Source organism: Antennarius striatus, chromosome 11, assembly GCF_040054535.1.
Source record: "Antennarius striatus isolate MH-2024 chromosome 11, ASM4005453v1, whole genome shotgun sequence".
In the NCBI taxonomy this organism is placed as follows: Eukaryota; Metazoa; Chordata; class Actinopteri; order Lophiiformes; family Antennariidae; genus Antennarius; species Antennarius striatus.
In genome coordinates, this window is record NC_090786.1 from 23871837 (window position 1) to 23892500 (window position 20664).

The following is a 20664-nucleotide window of genomic DNA, read 5'->3' on the forward strand; positions in this document are numbered from 1 at the left end:
AGTCTCTCCATCTGAATAGACATAAGTTAGTGTGACTTTTGCTGGTGTGACTTTAGTTAAACTATTTTCATAATTTTCATCAGGGCCTGGTGTAGCTTTGTACCAGAGTGATGTGCTGATCCTCCTGACATTTTGTCCTGTAATTTAGATATCATCTTTTCTCCCTCTGTCATCAGAGCTGTGGTTCTCATGAGGTGTTTTATTTGGAACATCAAGGGAGTAATAATAAAACGGTTCACCTGTTCCCTGGAGAACAGAAATGTCTTTTTGCAGCTCTGCTTTTCTCTTGAGTACAATGTTTCCCTCAAAACTTAGCATTAATGGCATCATGGTGTAGTAGGTTTACAGGACAATCAGAAAACATTAATATGGACATCTGACAGGACTGTCCTTGGGGATCTCTCAACCAAACAGGTTCTGATTGTGGTACTGTGGACATTTTGTCATTAGCAGATCTCACTATCACACTGTGGTTACTCTGTCTGGAGCCTGGAATAGACTCCTTACATATCATTCTTCACGCACCAGTGTCACAGAAGTCAAAGGTTTTCCATTTACCATTAGCAATGTTTCTGGTTTTACTCCATCAAGAACAAATCTTGTAAGTTTATAATTAAGAACTTTTGTCTCACATTCCACTTTAAAGTCTTTCTCTATTTATTTATGTATTTTCTGTCAACGAATCACATTCTCTTAGTCAATCTTAATCTACTCTTTCCTTATCAGGACAATCTCTAGCTACTGTATATGTCCTTCCTTCCCACAACATTAACATTCTGACATGTTCTATGTAGCTCCACCTCTTCCATCTCCTCCATGTCTCCTACCTCCAAAGCTGCCTCTAAAACCACCCTGATAGAATATTTCTTCTCCTTTCTGATTAAAGGCTCCTGCTCACTTCCTGTCTTTTCTTTCACTTATCTTTACTTTCTCTTATCAACGTGCTTAAACTTTCTAAAGAATTCCCGTTCAATATTCCCATTAATGTAAACTCCTTTTTATGATTCGGTGCCAAAATAAAACACATATAACCACATATTTACCCCATAATTTGAATTGACTCAGTGGGTAATATAAATGTAATACTTATACTTTCAATGGCTTATCAATCACACAATGCACACTCACACTGATCTTCCCATACGTATATGGTTGGATCTTATCAAACACACACTAACTTGGGTGACCTTATTTCAGCCTTGAAATGAGGCTTGCATAACACTTTCATACTGAGCAACTCTCCCCTATAGTATACAGAGAATATATACCAGAAACTGAAAGACTCACCACAAAGTTTATATTACTTATATAATTTATACATTCATATGCCCATTTTATTTCAATGGGATATACAGTATGTGCCAATTCTTTCCTTTCCTTACTTTGTGTTTATACTTTTCTTTTGTTGTTTTTTTTCTATTTTTATTTTTTCCCCATTATGTTGTAGCTACCCTTTATGATTATTATTTCATGAAGCACTGCTATTTTTATGTGTTTAATTGACCTCCAAATTTGTACTGTTATCCATCTGTCTAAATTTAGAATTTTGTTAGATTCCTGTTTTTCAATAAGTTTCCAATCTTTACACTGCAGTGTATCTTTGGCCTTTATTTTACTTATTCCTTTCCCCATTTTTAAAAATTTAGTCCAGTCTGTCAACACCTAGGGTGTTCTAAAAACTGGTTTTCTGTCAGTAGGGCAGCAAATCAATTTCCTGTTGTGGTAATTCTCACTTCAACTCTTTCGAGTGGAGAATTCTTGCCTTTGCATCCACACCAGTCTGCTGCTTACAATCCTACTGTTTTGGTATGAAATAAAATACCTAGTGGTATTTTATTTCCATTCTCACTCTCTCACAAACGTTTGTTTTATGGAATTTAAGCATCTATTTTGCAGGACTCCGCCATCCTCTTTTTCATGGCCCAATTCACACGGAATTTGTCGGACTCCGCCGTCCACCAATTTATACGGAATTTGTCGGACTCCGCCGTCCCTCATTACCTGCTAGTGACTAGTATTTTCAGGGTTTTTCTTTCCTTTTACTTCGCGCGATGACCCTCAGTCATTCATTTCTTTTTTAAACAAACTTCAACTCACCACTGTTGTCTTCCCTCTCTCGAAATGCCGTCAACCCGTGGATCCCAGCTGGTGACTAGGAGGCCGGTCCTGGAAAGGATCTGTTAGGCTGCTCCTAGGCTAACCTGCCGAGGCCACGGTCTTTCCGGTGTCCTCGTCACCCTCTGGAATCCTTAGGTATATTGGCATCCGGCTCGAAGGACCAAATTAATGTCAGGTTCATGCAACCTAGAACATTCAAAACATAGACAAAAAGGAGAAGACAACAGTTTATATTTTTTTACTCGCGAGGAGAACGGACAGAGGTGTGCTCGATACAAACGTCTATCCGCTCTAAGGATTTCTCTGCCAAACCCTTTTTTTATTTAGGGCAGTCCCTGTTTACATTTATTTTTTCTAAGGGATGAGGGGCAGAAAGACGACAGTAAAACAACATCTGGCATGATGCAATAAAAAAGTGAGTCATTCTAATCTGTTTTAGGGCATCCTCTCCTTTGAAGATAACAACTATTGTCATTCTTATTCTCATTCAGAGGTCGCATCCTGCTCAAATGGCTCCCACCAACACTCTGGTGGTCCCCCTGCTGATTTTGTCTGCCTGGAAATGAACTTAAAACATAGCAATACACTTCATACAGATATAAACATTAACATGGCCATGTTAGAAAAAGTAAAAGGAATGTAAGAGTAAATATGAGATAATTTATATACATAATTCTAACATCTTCCCCCACTGTGATGACTCCCTGTGGAGTCCTCATCAGGGGAATCGAGTTCAGTTGCACTCAAATCCTGGCTCCGCCCACCTGCTTCTTCAGTTGCTTCTGCAGGGCGGAGCTCAGGCCCCTCCCCTTTTCCCGCCTCACTGGGCTGTTCTCCTCCAACCATGATGTTTGGCACAGTTGCTACACCTGGGCAGCCATTTTCTGTTTCATTGGCTTCATTTTCCTGTGTCTTTTTGGCCTTTGTTGGCAAATGAAAGTGGGCAGTCTGAAGGGTTAGTGGAAGCCCCACAGAGATTGCATTTCCTGCCCAATTTCTTTGCACTTCCCACAAATGATTTTGTTTGGACGGGTCTCTGGGTCCAAACTAAACCGGAACAAGACCCAAGCCCAATTTTATGGACCATGGACAACGACAAATGACAGGACTGCCCCTGACTGTGACCCAGACTGACCAAAAAATTCTGGGGTTTAGATTTGACAAGGAAGGGGGAGGGAGAATGAATTGGCCGGACGTCTTAGGGAAAGTTAGACAAAGGCTAGGGTACTGGGGACTGAGGGAACTAACGATGGAGGGGAAGGTTTTAATCATTAAAGCAGTGATTTTACCTTTGTTTTTATTAATCAGTTCTGTTTTTACCCCTCCCAGGAGAATTACTTTAGGCCTGGAACGAGCCATTTTTAACTTATGGGGTTCCAAGTGGGAGAGCCTGAGAAGAGACGTGATGAAGAGGCCAAAAGAAAGGAGGCAAAGGAGCTCCAATCCTTTTCCTCCTGTTAATGACAATTTACACATCCACACACATCAAAATAGTGACAACCCCATCCAGAAACCCAAAAACGGCAGCTATGTCACGTTTTTGAATGAGGTCCTACCTCAGACGGCTCAAAATTTTAACGATTAGTCTTAAATCCCCAGTGTCTTTTAACCTGCCACCGGCCTATGCTTTTATTCAGAATTTTTTAAAGAATTTTAGCCTAGAGCAGGAAGGATTGGAGGTTTTAACCAACCATCGTTCTCTCCTATGCGTTGTACAGGAGCGGGAACCAGTGAGTCCAGTGCGCAAGCCCTCCACGGTTTGGCGCAACGTGAACCATCCCGCTCTCCCAAACAGACTCCGGGATCTGTCTTGGATGGTGGCACATGAGATCCTCCCAGTCAGGTCCGTCATACACTCCCGGGGAATGTCGGCGCTGTCGACCTGCCCCCGACCTGGTTGTGGCACGCCGGAGTCGGTGAGGCACCTGCTCTGGGAGTGCAGTGCTGCTGTGGACCTGTGGGAAATGGCCGGCTCCTCGCAATTCCCGTACTTGCCAGCAAAGGAGGTCCTCACAGCACAACTGGTGCTCTACGGGGTAAGCAGAAGGCCTATACCCCCCAAAGGATTTTGCCAAGCAGTGGCTGGCAATCAACGCCCTAGAAAACGCCATCTGGACCTCCAAAAATTTGCTGGTAAGAAAGCACATGCAGATCCCCCCCGTGGCTGTGATCCAAATGGCTGCAGCAACCATCAGGGCAGCCGAGACCACCCAAGGACGCAGCCACAAAGAAGAATCGCCTCTGTGCTCATTCGGAGGGAGGAGCCGGACCCACAATGCTGAAAAGGACACAGCAGCAGCGGCCTGGCTCTCCGGGAGAGGCAGGTGGGAAGGAGCACCAGGGCGGGGATCTCTGCTGAGTGCCTGGACAGGACCCCCGAGAGACCTACTGTTTGGAAGAGCGGGATGAGTTACCTTTGGTAGGGGCTCACTGCGCTCCTGTACAAACGGGACTTTGGTTGGAGTTTTTAATGTTATTTTTATGACTTTTATGGACAGTTGACACACTTTTTTATTTTTTTGCACATTTTTAATCTTTCAAACAACTTTTTGAAACGTTTTTATCTGTATTCCTTTATAAGTGATATCTATTGTGTTATACAGCTAAATTTATATGCCTCTGAAAGATGTGGATGACAAAGGAATTGAAAACTGAAATGTGACAAATGAACCAAGTGTCAATAAACGTTTTCAAAACAAAGTCTGTTCTTATCAGTTTAATATCTGATATGTCCCCTACCCGGGGACTATATATTAAATTGATTTTTGGAACAGGGAGATGGAACAGGAGCTTGCTCCTTCTCCACGCATCGACCTGGTATTTCAGTAGGTCCAGGAACGGTGCATCTCCCCAATGTTGTTCAAAAATAATGCGGTGTGGTCACAAGCATCTGATCATGCGATGATCTGTCAACACTTTGAAAAATGTTTACTTATTTACTTGGTAAGCTAGTTGGTGTTGTAGCAGAAGTGTTACTCTTGCATTTTTTGAACCTTAATTGTTATTAATTCAAGTCTTTTGAATTGTCTTAATTCAAGTCATTTGAATGTAATCTGTAAAGAGCATTATATCGTCACCAATGATATGCTGGTGTTGTATAACAGCTGCTCTCAGGCTGACAGGAAGGCTGTTTGTAACGTCCACTTTTTGCCGACCAGCAACCGTTGACCATGGGATATGCTGAATGGTCTGTCAGACAGACTGACACAGGTGATAGAGCAAATGTCAGTCGCTGGCCGCCAACCCGGAGCCACAGAATACCTTAACCCAGACGAATTCTGGGTTGTTACTCGATTCGGTGGACAATCAAAGTAAAGGTCAGGCTGGCACGTGGGTCACATGTATCTGACAATATTGCAGTATCGCTTCTCGGCCTTTTAGCATGGTTTCAATAAGCTGAGGGGTGGATTTGACGGTCGATCTCAGGATGGCATCTAACACAACACAGCACGTCCAGGCTGTGCTGAAAAATACTGTGTTTTATTTGGAATGGCACGGAAGAGTTTGTGGACCAGAGAGATTTTGGTCAAGGAATTTTGTTTGATGCAATGGGTTTGAAGGCGGAGGACATTTTGTGTCTGCAGAGGAGCACCTCAGAAGTATTTTTATGTGTCATTTTTCAGTTTGATTAAAATGGAAGAAGTCAAGGGGATGGCTGCTCGGATGAAAGATTGCCGACTGACAGACTTTCAAGTGCAAAGTCTCTGCCGCACCGGTGAGAGAGTGGTCACAGTCCACGTCTACAATCCCTGGGTCACTGCGGACGCGGTACACTTTTTCCTGTCCAGGTAGGTGGAAGTTTTGTCATGTATGCCGGACGTAAAGGACTCACTCGGCTTTTGGACGGGGGAACGTCAGTTCCGTGTTCGTTTGAAGACCGACTTTGATAGACATGATGGCTTTCGTCACCTCCCGGTGACGTTAATGATTGGCACAAACGGATATTTGTTCTATGGAGGGCAACCTCTTTGCTGTCGGAGGTGTGCCACGTATGGACATCTTGCAGCAAATTGCACACAGGTGCACTGCAGGAACTTTGGTGGGCTGGGTCACACCATGGGGAGTTGCGAGCGTCCGAAGAGATGTAGTCTGTGTGGGTCTGAGAGCCATTTGTATAAAAACTGTTCCTCGGTGGTGTCCACATATGCGACCGTGGCCGGAGGACGAGCTACAGGTGTCCCGCAGGTGTCATCACTGAAACCCATTAACGAAGTGATTGCTGAACTAATGAAGGACATAGGGAACGACGCAGGTGTGGCTGCTTCTCCTGATGTGGCCTCACTTCCTGTGGGAGGTGGGGACACTGGGGAAAAACACAGGCGGGTGTCAGAAAGCTCCGGGGACGTCACTGCCAATGCGGATTGGGTCAAGGTGGGAACTAGGAGGTGTAAGGGGAAGAGGAGATGGACCGAAGTGCCTTCACCAGCGGAGGCCTCCACCTCCTCTTCTACATGAAAAGTAAACAAACAGGTGATACCCTTGCGTGGCGTGGAGGTGGTGCAGGAGCAGGATACCACGATCCAGGTGGAAAGAGATCATGTCGAGGTGAGTGCTGGTGGAGTCAGCGTTCCAATGTGCTCCGAGACACCTCATAAAGATATCGGCCATGTAGAGATATCATCTCAGGGTGCTGCCGATGGATCAGTGGGAAGTAAGTTGTCCCCAAGTGGTGTCACCGGTGATTGCTCTCCTGCCCCATTTGGAGACCCTCTGGCCGGAGAAGAAGGTGCACTTTTGTTTGGTTTCCCTTTTAGTTTGGAGGAGCAGGGTGAAGAGGTGTATACCTGACTGTGTTACATTTCCTTTTTTGGTTTAACGGAAAAAAATATATTTCTTGAGTTTCCCCTCGTTTGAACAATGACATTAACCATTACAACTCTGAATGTTACAGGCTTAAGGAATGTCAACAAAAGAGCGATGGTTTTTTCTCATTTAAGCTCCCTGAGTTTCACCCTGTGCCTCATACAGGAGGTGCACCTGAAAGATGAAGACAATGCCATGTACTTCGCTCGGGAGTGGATTAAGGGGGAGTCAAGGTGGAATATTGGGGCGGTCCACTCCTCAGGTGTGGGAACTCTATGTGGAACAAAAGATGTTTCCATTGTGGGGAGATTTCTGTGGTCCAAAGACGTGTATTGGTGATGGACATAAACTGGAAGGGTCTTCATCTCAGGATGGTAAATATTTATGCAAACACCACTCCAAAAGAGAAAGGAGCTTTTTTCTTTGTTAGACACGGTCTTCATGACGAATAGGCACATTTTGGTGTGGGGGGGGGGGGGTTGAACTGCTCCAGTGACGGATATACGTCAGTATTTAATTTGAAGAGCTGGGCAGCGACATATGATTTAATTCTTTTTAAACGTGTGTACCCTAATAACCCTGGCTACACTTGGTTTAATAGTAGATGGGTCAAAAGTAGACTTGATTACATCTTTTGTCCTGAAGGTTTTTTGGTTAAGGGAGTTCAGATTTCACCGGTTTTTTACACAGATCATAACATGCTTCGGGTTACTTTTGACCCAAATTGTATTCAGTATGGTAAGGGGTATTGGAAACTGAACAACCAAATACTGTCCAACCTTTGTTTTAGGAAGTCCTTTAGAATTTTTTAAAATAATTTAATCGAAATGAAAATCCTCTATGGGAATCTGTATGAGTGGTGGGGACACACCAAAAAACGTATTAGGCACTTCATCCAGGTTTATACAAGGACTACAAAAAGACGTGAGTATGTGTCGTTTACAAAAATTGATTGGGGAAATGATGATGAAGAAAAATGACGGACTGGACATCAATGAAGAGCAACTGAAATTCTGGCAAAATAAACAGAAGGTTTTTTTTCACAACAGGGCCGAGGCATACAAATTTAGGTGCCTTAGGGAGAAGTGGGAGAGGGATGAGAAGTGCTCTGCCTATTTTTTTAAGAAAACACAATTAAGGGTGAAGAGGAGAAGCATTGCTTCCCTTTTTGATGGGCAGATAGAGACTGAGAACCAAAGCGAGCTGGTTGATGTAGCCACTTGACACTTTTATGTCAGAAAGTGTTGATTATCACGAGGGTACAAATCTTTTGGGTAACATTGATAGATTTGTTCCAGAGGACTTAAGGGTGGAGTTGGAAACAGATATGACCCTAGTTGAGATTCGGGGGGTCCTCTTTTCGTTGCAAAAGGGTAGGGTCCCAGGTACGGATGGTCTCACCACAGACTTTTACGTGGCTTTCTGGGATGTCATTGGGCCTCAGCTACTAGACGTATTGAATTTCATGTGTTCGTCGGGAATTATGGAGAAAACAATGCGAGAGGGGGTGGTTTCCCTTATTTATAAAAAGTGTGACCCCAGAAACAACGAATTACAGACCTATAACTTTATTGTGCACGGACTACAAGATTTTCGGTAAGATCGTGTCAAACCGTTTAACCAAGGTTTTATCCCACATAATAGGACAGGAACAAACGTGTGCAGTACCGGGACGACACATTCAGTGGAATCTGAGCCTGCATAGGGATGTACTGACTTATGCTGAGGAATGTAATGTTCCTCTGATTTTGCTGGGGTTAGACCAAGAAAAGGCCTTTGACAGGGTTTCTCATGATTTTCTTTTCAGAATTTTAGAGAAATTTGGTTTTGGCGGCAGATTTAGGGTGTGGATATGGACCATGTATGCAGAGGTGGGTAGTAGGATGTGTGTGAACAGTGAGCTGGGTAGCCTGTTTGGGCAGGCTCGAGGGGTCCTGCAAGGGTGTCCCGCATCAGCTCCTTTGTACGTGGTTTTCATTGAGGTCTTGGCATGTGCTGTCAGGAAATGTGACCAGGTACGGGGAGTTCGGCTTCCAGGGGGTGAAATTTTAAAACTTTCACAATTTGCGGATGATACAATCCTATATTTAGAAAATGACTTTGATGTCAAAGAAGTTTCGAAGGTCATAGATATTTTTCGCGAGGGCTTAGGGGTCAAAACTGAATATTGACAAGTCACACCTCAAGTACGTGGGCAAATGGAGGGAGAGGAAGGATGCACCCCTTGGTTAGCCCGTGTGTGTGGGTCCGATGTTAATATTTAGTACGAATGATGATATAGTGGCAAATTGGGAGATTGCATTGAAAAAAGTGGTGGGTAAGATCAACTTGTGGAAACTGAGGAGAATGACCATAAGTGGGAAAGTCATGGCTATAAAGCCAGATCTGCTGCCTACATTGTTACACACTGCTTTTGTCTATCCCATGCCAGCTGCCGTTTGGTTTAAGCTGCAGAAGGCTTTGTTTGGTTTCATTTGGGGGGTTATGAATACATAAAACGGGCGACTATGTACCAACCTGTCGAAAGGGGGGGGGGGGTCGTCAATTTACGATTGAAGCTGAATGTATTATTCTTCTCAAATATGTGTAAAATTCTGTTGTTGCCTCAGATGCATAAGTGTAAAATTTTTTTGAAATTTTGGCTTTCTTTTCCTTTAAAAAAACTAAAGCTGCCATGGGAAGACTGCTTCCCAAAGACAGAGACCATGCCCAAATATTTTGACAGGAGTGTGTGCTGGGCCAGGAAGTGGATCGAATGCTGGAATATGGATATGGTAAAGGACCACAGGGAACTCTACAACTACATTTTGGCCGGGTAGGATCCCAGGGATGCAGCCCACATACCTACAGGTGTGTGGAAAGGGTACAGGACTTGCACCATTTAACCATTAGTTGTAAATTTGCAGTGTCTTTTAACCTGCCACCGGCCTATGCTTTTATTCAGATCTTTTTAGCATTTTAGCCTGGAGCAGGAGGAGCTGCAAATTTTCACCAACCATCGTTCTCTTTTATGTGTTGTACAGGAGCGGGAACCAGTGAGTCCAGTGCGCGGGCTTGCACTCGGCGAGCCCTCCACGGTTTGGCGCAATGTGAACCATCCTGCTCTTTCAAACAGACTCCGGGACCTGTCTTGGATGGTGGCACACGAGATCCTCCCAGTCAGGTCCGTCATGCACTCCCGGGGAATGTCGATGCTGTGGACCTGCCCTCGACCTGGTTATGGTGTGCCGGAGTCGGTGAGGCACCTGCTCTGGGAGTGCAGTGCTGCTGTGGACCTGTGGGAAATGGCCGGTTCCTCGCAATTCCCATACTTGCCAGCAAAGGAGGTCCTCATAGCACAACTGGTGCTCTACGGGGCCAGCCAAAGGCCCATGCCCAAAAAAGTCTGGGAGAAACAGTGGCTGGCCATCAACTGCCTGAAGGACGCCTTGTGGACCTCCAAAAATTTGCTGGCAAGAAAGCACATGCAGATCCCCCCCGTGGCTGTGATCCAAATGGCTGCCTTAACACTCAGGGCAGCCGAGGTGGCCAGAGACTGCCCAAGGACGCAGCCACAAAGAAGAATCACCTCTGTGCCCATTCGGAGGGAGGAGCCGGACCCACAACGCTGAAAAGTACACAGCAGCAGCGGCCTGGCTCTCTGGGAGAGGCAGGTGGGAAGGAGCACCAGGGCGGGGATCTCTGCCGAGTGCCTGGACAGGACCCCCGAGAGACCTACTGTTTGGAAGAGCGGGATGAGTTACCCTTGGTAGGGGCTCACTGCATTCCTGTACAAACAGGACTTTGGTTGGAGTTTTTTAATGTTGTTTTTTAAAACTTTTATGGACAATTGACACACTTTTTTATTTTTTGCACATTTTTTAATTTTTCAATGAAATGTCTGAAACTTTTTTACCCATGACTGTTTTTTATCTGTATTATTTTATGATTGATCATATTTATTGTCTTACACAGTTAAATATATATGCCCATAAGAAGTTGTGGATGACAAAAGTGACTGAAAACTGAAATGTGAAAAATGAACTAAGTGTCAATAAACGTTTTCAAAACAAAAATCTGTTCTTATCAGTTTAATATCTGATATGTCCCCTACCCAGGGACTATATATTAAATTGATTTTTGGAACAGAGAGATGGAACAGGAGCTTGCTCCTTCTTCTCCACGCATCGACCTGGTATTTCAGTAGGTCCAGGAACGGTGCATCTCCCCAATGTTGTTCAAAAATAATGCAGTGTGGTCACAAGCATCTGATCATGCGATGATCTGTCAACGCTTTGAAAAATGTTTACGCTTGAGTATAAACTGAGTGTACTTGGTAGGCTAGATGGCACTGTATAAGAAATATTAGATTCTTGCATTTTTTGAACCTTAATTGTTATGAACAATAAGGCATTTGAATGTAATCTGGAAAGAGCATTATATCGTGACCAACAATATGCTGGTGGTGTATAACAGCTGCTCTCAGGCTGACAGGAAGGCTCTGTTTGTACCGTACACCTTTGGCCGACCTGCAACCATTGCCTTTGGGATTGTCCGACCGACCGGCCGACCGACCGGCCGACCGACCGGCCGGCACTTTAGGTCCACTTGCCTGAAGGTAAGTTGTACTTTCACCCTAATTTATTGTGTTTTAAGGTTTTTAAAAGTAATTTATTGGTATTTATTTAGTTTTTAGTGGTGCCTCTAGCCATGTCGGCTGCACCGGCTGGCATGCGGAGGCACCACAGTGTTCGTTTTAAATTTAAATAAAAAGATGGTAAGCTCATGCGAATGTCAAGGTTGGACTTCTCCCGGAAGCTAATCCAGAAAACTCTTGGCTTTAAACCGGACGACCTTAATTGCATACTTGGACTGCCTTTTAACAAAGGCTTTGACGTAAGTTTTCGCACGGCCCCACTGCTTAATGAATTTTGGACACCTTATGAAAATGCTAAAACCCAGTTTTCTGTGTTTGACGTTGAGAAACTGACTGACAATGCTGCTAAAATGGTAATTGTCAGGATGTTTAATGAGACTGTTAATGCAGAGGACATTTGTTTGTGTCTGGGCAGATTTTGTACGGTTAAGGGACAGGCTACTAAGGTTAGAGATGAAGACGTTATCTGGAATTGTGCCTGGAGGGTCCCCATCCAACAATGGCAGGACCCTCTGGGCTTCCAGGGTCTGAAATCTCTGCCTTCAATGATAGTCCTGGGAAATAACCGGGGCTACATTCATTACCAGGGCCAGCCCAAGCTGTGTCACAAGTGTGGCAAGCACGGGCACCTGGCTGAAGCGTGTGACCAAGTCATTTGTGGCAAGTGCAGAGGAATTGAGCATTCTTTTGAAGATTGTACCAATGGCAGGAAGTACAACCTCTGTGGGGTTTCCACCCATCTCTTCAGAGATTGCCCTCTTTCCTTTGCCAACAAATTAAAAGCGAAGAAACCACAGGAAAAAGAAGCCAATCAAGCAGAAAATGGCAGCCCAGGTGCAGCAAATGTGCTTAATGAAGAGGCGGGGCTGGGAGTTCCAAACCTCCCGCCAACAACCATGGTTGGAGGAGAACAGCCCGGTGAGGCGGGAAAAGGGGAGGAGCCTGAGCTCCGCCCTGCAGAGGGACCTGAAGAAGCAGGTGGGCGGAGCCAGGACTTGGGTGCAGCTGGACTTGATTCCCCTAATGAGGACTCCACAGGGAGTCTCATCACAGTGGGGGGAGACGAGTCCAGCGACAACCCCCTCCCCGACACCCAGCGCAGCAATAAGAGGACTGCATCTGAACTGTCCAGCTCTGAGGCTGAAGAAGCCTCAGAGAAGAGGGGGAGAGCTGAGTCCGACTCCCAGAGTCCCCCTGTGGAGCGGTACAAAGTCCCCCCCCGGTTCACCCAATCAGTGCTCTTTTTTAAATATAGCACTACAATCAACTCCGTTAGAGAGACGTGCGAATATTGGCTTCCGGAGGTCAGAATCTCAGGAATCACCTCCAGACTGTGTGGAGATAGTGAAATGAGATTCTCTCATATCACCAGAAGGTACCCTGTGGTAAATGTAGTCTTTTAACTATTTATCGTCTTTTAAATTGTCGTACCTGTTTTTAAAACATACTCATGACTCTCACCTTTTCAACCATCAATGTGAGAAGTGTGAAGTCGCGAGTTAGAGCCCAGAGTGTTTTATCATTTCTTAACACTTTTAAGTCAGATGTGTTTTTACTCCAAGAATGTGGCCTACCTTTTTTACAAAAATACACAAAGTGGGAGGAGACCTGGCCACAAACGTCTATCTGGAGCGGATCCAATCAAAACGGGAATGATGGAATGGCCATTTTAATTAAAAACCCTCAGGTTCTGGTGAAGGGCATCACCGTGGTGAAAGGGTAGGGCACTTTTAGCACACCTGACTTTTATGGGGCACGATTTTAACCTTTTAAATTTTTTTAATTTTTAATTTTTTTTTTTAAATTTTATATACTGGTTTGATCCCCGAAGGGAAATTAAGAAAGCACACTCTAGCTACTGATTACAAACGCATGCATACATATTTGTGAGTACAGGCCCCTGTATCACACACACACACAAAGGGGCCTGTAGGCATGCAGGGGAGGTAGAGTGGCAGGCAGCTCCTTCTTGGTGCGCCTCAAACCATATATATGGTTTTAATGACAAAAACGACAGGTATGACCTTTTAGAAGACCTGCAGTCCCACATGCTAGGTAGGGCACCATTAGTTGTAGGGGTGATTTTAACTGTGTTTTAAACAAAGAAGACAGGAAGAGGATAGGGGAAGATTTTAAATTGGATAAAACATTGGTTTTATTACAGGGCTTATGCAGGGATTTTAGACTCACTGACTGCTTTAAAGCCATGCATCCCAGAGAGGAGGGCTTCACCTGGTTCAGTGGTGACGGCACCAAAGCCTCTCGCATAGATTACATTTTTATACGGAATTGGGCGCCGACCGATGCTAGATTAACCCCTGTCTTTTTCTCAGATCACCTCATGCTGTCCTGCACACTGTCACTTCCTTCAGGTGTGACGGTAGGGAGAGGCCTGTAGAAACTCAACTGCTCCCTTTTAGAAGATAGGGAGTTCGTCAGTTCCGGGAGCGGTACAAAGAGTGGCAGACCCTCCAAGACTTCTACACTACACGTGTGCACTGGTGGGAAATGGTGAAGGAAAGGACCCAGACTTTCTTTAGGCAGGCAGGTAAGAAAAAGAAAGATGGGGAAAACAGACGCATGATGGGACTGCAAAAGAGACTACAGCGCTACTTCATTTTAACACAACAGGGAATTGATTTTAATAATGAAATTAAAAGTATCAAAGGAGAAATGTCGCTACTAGTAGAAACAAAAAGTAAAGGTGTTATTTTAAGAAGCAGGGAAAAGGAAACTGAAGGAGAAAAGTGCACACGTTATTTTTTTTGAAAGATTTTAAATAAAGGGGGGAGTATTTTAAAACTAAAAAATGACAACGGCTGCACTTTACAAACAACAGAGGAGACAAAAGATAAAAAAAAAAGTAAAAAATATGTCAATTGTCCGTAAAAGTTATAAAAAGACCATAAAAAAAACTCCAACCAAAGTCTTGTTTGTACAGGAGCGCAGTGAGTCCCTACCAAGGGTAACTCATCCCGCTCTTCCAAACAGTAGGTCTCTCGGGGGTTTTGTCGAGGCACTCGGCAGTGATCCCCGCCCTGGTGCTCCTTCCCACCTGCCTCTCCCGGAGAGCCAGGCCGCTGCTGCTGTGTCCTTTTCAGCGTTGTGGGTCCGGCTCCTCCCTCCGAATGAGCACAGAGGCGATTCTTCTTGGTGGCTGCGTCCGTGGGCGGTCTCTGGCCGCCTCGGCTGCCCTGAGTGTTACGGCAGCCATTTGGATCACAGCCACAAGGGGGATCTGCTTGTGCTTGCTTGCCAGCAAATTTCTGGAGGTCCACAAGGCGTCCTTCAGGCAGCTGATGGCCAGCCACTGATTCTCCCAGTCCTTTTTGGGGACGGGCCTTTGACTGGCCCCGTAGAGCACCAGTTGTGCTGTGAGGACCCCCTTTGCTGGCAAGTATGGGAATTGCGAGGAGCCGGCCATTTCCCACAGGTCCACAGCAGCACTGCACTCCCAGAGCAGGTGCCTCACCGACTCCGGCACACCACAACCAGGTCGAGGGCAGGTCCACAGCATCGACATTCCCCGGGAGTGCATGACGGACCTGACTGGGAGGATCTCGTGTGCAACCATCCAAGACAGGTCCCGGAGTCTGTTTGAAAGAGCAGGATGGTTCACATTGCGCCAAACCGTGGAGAGCTCGCCGAGTGCAAGCCCGCACACTGGACTCACTGGTTCCTGCTCCTGTACAACACATAAGAGAGAACGATGGTTAGTTAAAACCTGTATGTCCTCCTGCTCCAGGCTAAAATGCTTTAAAAAATTCTGTATAAAAGCAAAAGCCGGTGGCAGGTTAAAAGATACTGGAAATCGAAGATTAATGGTTAACATTTTGAGCCGCCTGAGGTAGGACCCCATCCAGAAACGTGTCATGGCTGCTGTTTTGGGGTTTCTGGATGGGGTCGTCACTATTTTGATGTGTGTGGCTGTGTACAAGGACATTAAAAAGACAGAGAGGTCTGGAACTACTTTGCCTCCTTTCTCCTTTGGCAGCTTTAGGACTTCTCCTCTCAGGCACTCCCACTTCGAACCCCACAGAAAGTTAAAAGTGGCTCGTTCCAGGGCTAAAATAATTCTCTTGGGAGGGATAAAAACAGAACTGATCAATAAAAGCAAAGGTAAAATCACTGCTTTAATGATTAAAACCTTTCCCTCCATTGTCAGTTCCCTCAGTCCCCAGTACCCTAGCCTTTGTCTAAGTTTCCCTAAAATGTCTGGCCAATTCGTTCTCCCTCCCCCTTACTTGTCAAACCTAACCCCCAGAATTTTTTGGTCGGTCTGGGTCACAGTCAGGGGCAGTCCTGTCATTTCTGTCGCTGTCCATGGTCCATAAAATTGGGCTTGGGTCTTGTCACGGTTTAGTTTGGACCCAGAGGCCCGTCCAAACCAGTCTGTCAAGTCCAGGGTCCGGTTGACTGATAAAAGGTCAGTGCATAAAATGTTTACGTCGTCCATGTATAAAACGCATTTGTTGGTCAGTCCCCCGGACCCTGGTACAAAGACCCCGTGGATTCGTTGGTCCCTTCTCAAAATCTGTGCCAACGGCTCGATGCAAATTGCGTACAGGAGAGATAACGAGCAACCCTGACGGACACCGCAGTTGATTTCTACTGCTTTTGTCAGATGCCTGTTAACCAGGATTTTGCTGATGATCCCTCTATACAGCAATCCCACCCAAGCTATGAACCTCTCTGGAAACCCCATTTTTTGCAGTACCTGGAACAGGTACTGGCGCGAGACTCGATCAAAGGCCTTTTCAAAGTCTAAATTTAGGACTATTAGCCGAGTGTTTTCGTCTCTCGCCAGACAAATGGTGTCTCTGATCAGTACGAGGCTGTCGGTGATCTTCCTCCCCGGGATGGCACAGGCTTGATCCGGGTGAATCAGGTCCCTTAAAACCATAGTCAGACGATTCGCTAAAATTTTGCTAAAAAGTTTACAGTCAAAATTTAAAAGCGTGATAGGTCTCCAGTTTTTCAAGTCGGTCTTGTCTTTATTCTTGTAGAGTAGAGTCACTATCCCTATCCTAAAACTATCTGGCAGTCGGTCTAGCTTCTCAAATTCCATAAAAACAGTCAGTAAGTCAGGTGCTAAAATGTCCCAAAAAGTCAAATAAAATTCAAAGGGAAGTCCATCCTGTCCTGGGGACTTCCCTCTGTTAAAAGTTTTTAAACACTTGTTGAGTTCCTCGACACTAAAATTTTGGGATAAAAACACATTTTTGGTTAGGGTTAGGGTTAGGGTTAGGGTTAGTGTTAGGGTTTAGGGTTATGGTAGGGTTAGGGTTAGGGGGTTAGGGTTAGGGTGAGGGTTAGGGGTTAGGGTTAGGGTTTAGGGTTTGGGTTAGGGGGTTAGGGTTAGGGGTTAGGGTTAGGGGGTTAAGGTTAGGGTTAGGGGTTAGGGTTAGGGGGTTAAGGTTAGGGGGTTAAGGTTAGGGTTAGGGTCAGGGTCAGGGGTTAGGGGTAGGGTTAGGGTTAGGGGTTAGGGTTAGAGTTAGGGTTTAGTGTTAGGGTTAGGGTTAGAGTTAGAGGGTACGGTTTAGGGCTAGGGTTAGAGGTTAGGTTTAGGGGTTAGGGTTAGAGGGTTAGGGTTAGAGGGTTAGGGGTTAGGGTTAGGGTTAGGGTTAGGGGTTAGGGTTAGGGTTAGGGGTTAGGGGTTAGGGTTAGGGGTTAGGGTTAGGTTCATTGTGAATAGGGCTCAGTGGGTTCCTGTTTCCCCGAAGGTAGACAGTACCCCTGGCATACTCTGGCCCTCGCTTGTCGTCACCTGTATCCCTCCCGGCTCCTAGTTCCCTTAGCTTTAAGATATTATTATTATTATTATTATTATTATTATTATTAAAATTATTATAATTTTTTGACATGTTATTGAGTTTATGTTGGGGATATGTTGTGGGTGGAGTATATATGAGTGTGTGTGTGTGTGTGTGTGTGTGTGTGTGTGTGTGTGTGTGTGTGTGTGTGTGTGTGTGTGTGTGTGTGTGTGAATATATGTGTGTGTATATACGTAGGTTTGTGTGTTAAAGTGGGTGGTGGTCTGGATTGTGTGTGTGTGTGTGTGTGTGTGTGTGTGTGTGTGTGTGTGTGTGTGTGTGTGTGTGTGTGTGTGTGTGTGTAGGTGTAAGGAGGTGGGGGAACGCTGAAGATGCTGTTCCTGGATGATGTGTGAAAGTGTGTGAGTAGGGTTAGGGTTTGGGTTAGAGGGTTAGGGTTAGGGTTAGGGGTTAGGGTTAGGGTAGGGTTGGGGTTAGGGTAGGGTTGGGGTTAGGGGTTAGGGTTAGGGGTTAGGGTTAGGGGTTAGGGGGTTGGGTTAGGGTTAGAGTTTAGGGGTTAGGGTTAGGGGTTAGGGTTAGGTTGATTGTGAATAGGGCTCAGTGGGTTCCTGTTTTCCCGAAGGTAGACAGTACCCCTGGCATGCTCTGGCCCGCGCTTGTCGTCACCTGTATCCATCCCGGCTCCTAGTTCCCTTAGCTTTAAGATATTATTATTATTATTATTATTATTATTATTATTATTATTAAAATTATAATAATAATAATAATTATTATTATAATTTTTTGACATCTTATTGAGTCTATGTTGGGGATATGTTGTAGGTGGAGTATATATGAGTGTGTGTGTGTGTCTGTAGGTGTAAGTAGGTGGAGGAACGCTGAAGATGCTGTTCTTGGATTATGTGTGTGTGTGTGCTGTGTGTGTGTGTGTGTGTGTGTGTGTGTGTGTGTGTGTGTGTGTCTGTAGGTGTAAGTAGGTGGAGGAACGCTGAAGATGCTGTTCCTGGATGATGTGTGTAAGTGTGTGAGTAGGTGGAGGAACGCTGAAGATGCTGCTCCTGGATTATGTGTGTGTGTGTGTGTGTGTGTGTGTGTGTGTGTGTGTGTGTGTGTGTGTGTGCGTGCGTCAGTAGGTGGAGGAAAGTTGTGAATGTTGATCCAGGGGGTAGAGAGGGGGGGGGGGGTGGAGGGTGTGAGAGAGGGGTGTGTGGGGGGGGGGGGTAGGGAGAGTGGGGGGAAGAGGGGGAGAGGAGCGGGGGGGAGGGGGGAAAGGGAGAAAGTATAGAGAAGAAATAAAAAAATACACATACATAAATTTATCAACCTCTTAACATATTAGTAGGTGGAAGACCATAACCAGTTTTCTATGTGTAAATACAAACATTCCTGTGAAGTAGTACATGGTTATTGAGTACATAAATAGTTGATCATTCCTTCTAACAGAGTAACACTAACTGTTTGGTTGTAACAGTTTTGATGTTCTAAGCTATATATACTGTATTAATATTATGTATGATTCCATAGACCCTTCATATATGATGGTAGTAAAAAAGGTGGTGGTGGTAACAGCAAAAAAAAAAAATAAGAAGAACTTACTACATGGGTTCAAGTAGGTCCCCTGGTAAGATGTAAGTGGTGGGTTATTGGTATTGTCTTGAGATTGTTGATTTAAGGAGGGTATATGAGAAAGAGGTGGGTCCAATTTGTTTAGGTTGCCATGTTTGGGTATTAAGTGGTTATTATTACTTTAGACTACAAGGGATCAAATCACTGTTGAGTGTTTTTGATCATAAATGTGTATTTCTAAATTTCAGAACACCTCATCAGCGGCTGCATCCAAGGGTCTCATCAACCGTTTCTGCCTTTCACAACCGTACAATCTCCTCCCCTGGCGGCTGCTCAGGGTGATCAAGTCCTGAGCCGTGTTCTGTGTCCAATGAGATACTGGGTCCCTTCTAGGTTTATTTATTGACAATTTTGGTTGGGGAAGATAATGTTTTAGAGGTAAAGATTGGAGGTGGACCACAGCATCTGAGCATTCTACATTATGAGCAAAAGTCCCATATATGGCTGTTAAGTAATTTGGTGGATCAAAAGATCTTTAGGTTTGATTTTGGTAGTAGTTGTTATGTTAAAGGAAAGAGTTAGGTCTTATATTATCTGGATCAGTAGGTCGGTGGATGTGAGACCGAGTGGTCTCTGTTAAATGGAATAAAAGGCTGGTGGTGGTAGTAATACGAAACAGGATATTAGGAAGCACTTACCTGATGTAGGTGGATGGTTGTGCCAGGAGATATCTGGTCAGTTTAGGAGTAGGTGAAGAAGAGGAGATTCTAAAGAGTATTTCAAGGTTTCGTCCGGATAAATTGGTGGGTTTTGGGGTGGAAGATTTATATAGGTTATGGGTGGGTCATTCTGAGGAAGTGGGTGGGCAGTTCATGGTAAGTGGGGTAAATGTAGATTAAGAGTGGGACAATAGTTGAGGTGTAAAAATTGACAGGTACGATGTGGGCACGTCTCCACATGTCCCCTTGGGATGATTTTATGTCTGGGTTAAAGGTGGATAAAATAGGATGGTGAATATATTCATTTGTTAAAGGTAAAATTCCAGGTTTTGAGCTAGCATGGTGAATTAATTTATTAGTAAATGAAACAAGGGTTAAAAGGAAGGGTAAACTAATGTTTTGTTGTCTAATAAAGGTAAATGGTGAATAATTATCTGAGTCAGTAAGGGGCAAAATTATTAAAGTTAAACTTGGAATGGTGAATTGATTTCTTGCTATATTATAGATGAATTGTAGAGCGTGTGAATAAATAGTGTGTTGATTTCTAACTTCTATTCAGGAAGAAATTATCTAATGTTAATTGATTAGTAGAATGTAGCTTATTGTTATAGATGACATTAAGTGTTTAATCAATTTATTCTATTTTACAGGTAAAAAAATTATTGTAAGTTAAGATAAATGAATTGCTTACTGTATTAAGATGAGAGTGCCAGGTGTTTAAATAAGTTGGTAATATTTATCTGTCTGGATTATAGATGAAATAACCAATGTTAGAGGAATTAGTGAATCAATTTATTTCTGTGTTACACATGAAATTGTCAAGTGTTTAAATAGAATTGTGGATTAATTTTTGATATGGTAAATGTAATGGCCAAGTCAATAAGTCAGATAGTAAATTGAAAGTTAAATGTGTAAGGGATAAAGTAAAAAGTATTTAAAAAAGATCGGGAATAGATTACTTAACACAGTTAAATATTGAGTGATAAAATTTGTCAAATAGTTTCTTTCTCTTTGGTAGATGAAATTCCAAACCATTAAATAAATGGTG

The 20664-nt window shown here is 44.3% G+C and overlaps 2 pseudogenes; both read left to right on the forward strand.

The window, feature by feature from the left end:
* Window positions 1-4800: 4800 nt before the first annotated feature.
* LOC137604499 (U2 spliceosomal RNA) lies at window positions 4801-4969 on the forward strand (annotated as a pseudogene).
* Window positions 4970-10956: 5987 nt separating this feature from the next.
* On the forward strand, window positions 10957-11129 carry LOC137604498 (U2 spliceosomal RNA; annotated as a pseudogene).
* The last annotated feature ends 9535 nt before the right edge of the window (window positions 11130-20664 follow it).